Here is a 6,030-nt window from a genome sequence, read left to right on the forward strand (position 1 = left end):
AGCATTAAAAAAATTTTTTTTAAATAAAAGAAAGTTCGTTCTTTGACCACAATGGAATTATTCTTTTTTTTATGTTTTTTTTTTTAATTTATTTTTGAGAGACCGAGAGAGACAGCACGAGCAGGAAAGGGTCAGAGAAAGAGGGAGACACAGAACCGGAAGCAGGCTCCAGGCTCTGAGCTGTCAGCACAGAGCCAGCACAGAGCGGGGCTCGAACTCATGAACTGTGAGATCATGACCTGAGCTGAAGCCAGATGCCCAACCGACTGAGCCACCCAAGTGCTCCGATCACAATGGAATTAAATTAGAAACCCATAACAGTAACAGAAAGATGCCTGGAAAATCTCCAAATATTAGAAACTAAACACACATTTAAATAACATATAAATGAATAAAACAAGTCTAAGAGAAAATTCGAATGTTTTTTTGAACTGAATGAAAAATAAAATAAGTCTTAGAGAAAATTCTAATGTTTTTATGAACTGAATGAAAATGAAAAAATATCAAAATGTGGGGATGCAGTTAAAGTACTTCCTAGAGAAAAACTCATAGTATTAAAAATATCTATATGAGAAAATAACAGGGGCCTGGCACCTGGGTGGCTCAGTCAGTTAAGTGTTGGACTCCTGGTTTTGGCTCAGGTCATGATCTCCTGGTTCATGAGTTCAAGCCCCACATCAGGCTCTGTGCTGACTTCTCAGAGCCTGCTTGGTATTCTCTCTCTCCCTCTGTCTCTGCCCCTCCCCTGCTTGCTCTCTCTCTCAAAATAAATAAATACACTTTAAAAATTAAAAAAAAAAAAACAAATAACAAATGTGGGGTGCCTGGGTGGCTCGGTCAGTTAAACATCCGACTTCAGGTCATGATCTCACAGCTCATGAATTCAAAGCCCACAGAGAGCTGACAGTGCAGAGCCAGCTTGGACTCCCCGTCTCTCCCTCTCTCTCTCTCTGCCCCTTCCACGCTCGCTCGCTCTCTCTCAAAAATAAATAAATAAGCTTAAAAAAGAGAAAATAACAAATGTCTCAAATGAATTACCTCAGTTTCTACTTTAAGAAACTGGAAATGGAAGAGCAAATAAAGCCCAAAGTAAGCACAGAATTGAAATAAAAAAGATTAAAGTGAAAATAATTGAAATAGGAAACAGAAAGACAATAAAACAATAGGAAAAAAATCAATCAAACCAAAGGCTTGTGTAACAAAGCAAGAATAACAAAATGTATAATTCTATAGATAAACTAAACCAGGAAAAAAAAATAAGATCGATATCAAGAATGAATAAAGTGACAAAGAAGCAGATTCTATAGAGACCAAAATGACAGTAAGGGAATATTATGAGCATCTTCTGCCAATAAACTGGACTTAGAGAAAATGGACAAAATCTGTAAAAGGCACAAAACACCACAAACCCTGAATAACACATCTATAGGAGACAAGGAATTTATTTAACTCCCCCACTAGTGAATTCTCCAAACTTTTAAGGAAGAAGTGACACCCATTCTACACAAACTCTTCCAGAAAAAGGAGAGAACACTTTCCACCTCATTGTACGAGGGCAGCATTCTCTGATATCAAACTCAGACAAAATCTGACACAAGAAAATGAGAGAACAACACCTCCCTTAAACATAGATGCAAATATTAACACATCTTAACTCGAAAAGCATGACATATGGAAAGTTTAATAGGTAATACCAAAGGCGTTTACCCTCAGGAACGGCAGGCTGGCTCAATCTTCAAAAAACAATCAACATGTTTCACCACAATAACTAACTAAAAAAGAAAAATCAACTGATTATCTCAACAGGTGCATAAAAAACATTTCATAAAATCCACATCTGTTCCTGATGACAAACTTCCAGAAAACTAGGAGTAGTAGAGAATCTCCTCAACTTGGTGAAAGACATCTATGAAAACTCAGTGCTAACAATACACTCACTGAGAGCCGCTGGATGCCTTCCCCGAGTTCGGGAACAAGGCAAGGATGTTTGCCCTCGTCACTCCTGTTCAACACTGGGCTGGCAGTTCTAGACAATGAGCCCAGTCAGAAAAGAGAAGCAACGGCCCCTCCCACATTCGTAAACCCACCGCACTCCTGAATGGTGCAGTGATGTCAGTGACGAAGCGCAACGTCCCTCGCCCGCCTAATCTAGTCCAATAAGCCATGTAACGTCTGCCAATCTGACTTATTACCACTTGCCAGTTATATCCTGAAGTCAAACTGTATACCTGGAGTAACAGGTTCCTAGAGTCAGGGCCTCATTGCTGCAATGATTCGTCCCTTTATATAACTTACAATACTGTTTGTGTCTGTTTCATAAAAGAGCTGTAACATTTTCTCCATCAATTTCTGTAGCAAATTGCAAATGAGACCAAAGCCTTTCACTTGCAAATGTGTCATAATGTTGCTCATTGATTAATGTTTTTCAAATTTGACAGAGTTAGCCATTACAAAAGATGACCAGTCCTTCCAATGAACTTCAAAGCTTAACATAAAAAGAAAGAGAACTGAAGAGACTGAGAAAAGTAAAAGGCAATCAGATTGGAAAAGAAAAAGTAAAATATCTTTATTTTACAGACCTCATGATTGTGTATAAAGTCCTACGGGAGCATACAAAAAACTACAATAGTTTAGCAAGGTTGAAGGATACTAGATCAATATATAAAAATAAGTTATATTTACAGTGAACATAAAACTGTGCTAAAAAATAAAATATATTTAAAGATCAATTATATTTCTATATAATAGCAACAACTGGGAATTGAAATATTTTAATTATACCATTTATAATAGTATCAAAAATATGAAACATATAGGGGGAAATATGACAACAAATGTATGCAAGACCTGTACACTAACCACTATCAGGCGCAGCTGAAAGAAGTGAAGGAAAACCTACATAAATGAAGAGATAAACCACGGTCATGGATCAGAGGATTCAACGTTGTTAAGATATCAATTCCACTCTCACACTGATCTATAAAGTCAGTATAATTGTAATAAAAGTTCCAGTGAACTTTTTCATTGTTAAAATCAAATGCTTTATCTAAGGTTCATAATGAAAATGCAAAGGGCCTAAAACGGCTAAACAATTAAAAAATAAACAAAGTTGTGCATCAATCAAGACAACATGAAGTTGTTTATGTCAAGAGAGAGGGAGAGAATAGTGTCCAAGAGACAGGTCCATACACTGTTGATTTTAAACAAAGGTGACTCACTGGAGGAAAGAATCTTTTCAATAAATGGTCCTAGAGAAACTGGATATTCATATGGAAAAAAGTGGACTATGGGTCATACCTCACACCATGTACAAAAAATAACTCAAGTTTAATCATAGACCTAAATCTAAAACCTAAAACTATAAAATGTCTAGAAGAAAACAAAGGAGAAAATCTTTGTGACTATGGATTAAGCAAAGATTTCTCAATGTAACACCAAAATCCTGATCCATAATAGAAAAAAGCCTGATATCCTGGACTTCATGAAAACTTAAATCTTCCCTTCTAAAGACACTATTAGCAGAATTGAAAGACAAGCCACAGACTAGGAGAACATATTTGCAAATTATATAGCTAATGAAGAAATCTGTCTAGAATATGTAAAGAACCCTCAAACTCAGTAACAAGAAAATGAACAAGTGATTTTTAAAATGGGCAAAAGATAGTACAAAAACAGCACACTCAGATCAATGGAACAGAATAGAGAACGCAGAACTGGACCCACAAATGTATAGCCAACTAATCTTTGACAAGCAGGAAAGAATGTCCGATGGAATAAAGAGTCTCTTCAGCAAGTGGTGCTGGGAAAACTGGACAGCGACATGTAGAAAAACGAACCTGGACCACTTTCTTACAGCATACACAAAAATAAACTCAAAATGGATGAAAGACCTAAATGTAAGACAGGAAGCCATCAAACTCCTCGAGGAGAAAGCAGGCAAGAACCTCTTTGACCGTGGCTGCTGCAACTTCTTACTCAACACATCTCTGGAGGCAAGGATAGTAAAAGTAAAAATGAACTACTGGGACCTCATCAAAATAAAACGCTTCTGCAGAGTGACGGAAACAATCAGCAAAACTAAACGGAAACCGACAGAATGGGAGAAGATATTCACAAACAACATATCAGATAAAGGGTTAGTATCCAAAATCTGTAAAGAAATTCAACACCCATAAAACAAATAATCCAGTGAAGAAATGGGCAAACGACATGAATAGACACTTCTCGGAAGAAGACATCTCTATGGCAGTCACATGAAGACATGTTCAACATCACTCATCATCAGGGAAATACAAATAAAAACCACGATGAAATGCCACCTCACACTTGTCAGAACGGCTAACATCAACAGCTCCGGCAACAACAGATGCTGGCGAGGATGCGGAGAAAGAGGAGCCCTTCTGCACGGCCGGTGGGAACGCACACTGGTGCGGCCGCTCTGGGACACAGGATGGGGGGGCTCAAGACATTAAAGACACAGCCACCCTACAACCCAGCAATTACACTACTACTACTTATCCAAGGGATACAGATATGCTGTTTCAAAGGGGCACGTGCGCCCCAATGTTGATAGCAGCGCTATTGACAAGAGCCAAAGTATGGAAAGAGCCCAAACATCCATTGACAGATGAATGGATAAAGAAGATGTGGTATGTACACACACACACACACACAACGGAGTATTACTGAGCATTCAAAAAGAATGAAATCTTGCCATTTGCAACTACGTGGATGGAACTAGAGGGTATTATGCTTAGCGAAGTTAGTCACTCATGGAAAAACATATGAGTAAATCAGGGGCGCCTGGGTGGCTCAGTCGGTTGAGCGTCGGCTTTAGCTCAGGTCATGATCTCGCGGTTTGTAGGTTTGAGCCCCGCATCAGACTCTGTGCTGACAGCTCAGAGCCTGGAGCCTGTCTTTGGATTCTGTGTCTCCCTCTCTCTCTGACCCTCCCCTGTTCATGCTCTCTCTCTCTCAAAAATAATAAATAAAACATTAAAAAAGATATAAAACAGATGAACATAAAGAAAGGGAAGCGAAAATAATATAAAACCAGGGCAGGGACAAAACATAAGAGACTCTTAAATGTGGAGAACACGCAGAGGGTTACTGGAGGGGCTGTGGGGGAGGGGATGGGCTACATGGGTGAGGGGCATTACTCCTGAAATCATTGTTGCACATAGGCTAACTAACTTGTATGTAAATTTAAAAAATAAATTAAATTAAAAAATAAAATAAAATGGGCAAAAGTTTTAAATAGCTACTTCACAAAGAAGGAAGACAGATGGAAGATAAGCGCGTGCAGGTCACTGGGAAAGAAAATGCAAATTAAAACCATAATAAGCTCTCGCTGCACACCTACTATAGGTTCTCCCAGACTAAAAAGACTGACCTTAACAGACATCGATGAGAAGTGGGAAAACAAACTCGACCACCACTGACAGGGATATAAAATGATGCAACCACTTTTTGGAGTTTGGAAGTTGCTTTAAAAATAAAAACACATGGGGTGCCTGGGTGGCTCCGCTGGTTAATCTGACTTCGACTCAGGTCATGATCTCGTGGTTCGTGGGTTTTTGCTCCACGTTGGGCTCTGGGCTGACAGCTCAAAGCCTGGGGCCTGCTTTGGATTCTGTGTGTGTGTGTGTGTCTCTGCCCCTCCCACGCTCACGCTCTGTCTGTCTGTCTGTCTTTCTCTCTCTCTTAAAAATAAATAAACATTAACAGAATTTTATTAAAAAAATAAAAACATAGACCTAACATATGACCTAGCCATTCTCCTCTAGGTATTTACCCAACAAAGAAACCGTATTCCATACAAAGACATACACAAATATTCATAACAGTTTTATTTATAATAGCCCCGAAATGGAAGCAACCCAAACACCCATGAACAAATTGCGGCACGTCCACATAACGGAATATACTCAGCAATGAAAGGAACGGGCTACTGAGCCCCATAACAATGAGGATGAATCTCAAAATAATTTTGCTGAAAGAAGCCAAATGAAGAGGAATACATATTGTATG

Source organism: Suricata suricatta, chromosome 10 (assembly GCF_006229205.1).
Source record: "Suricata suricatta isolate VVHF042 chromosome 10, meerkat_22Aug2017_6uvM2_HiC, whole genome shotgun sequence".
NCBI lineage: Eukaryota > Metazoa > Chordata > Mammalia > Carnivora > Herpestidae > Suricata > Suricata suricatta.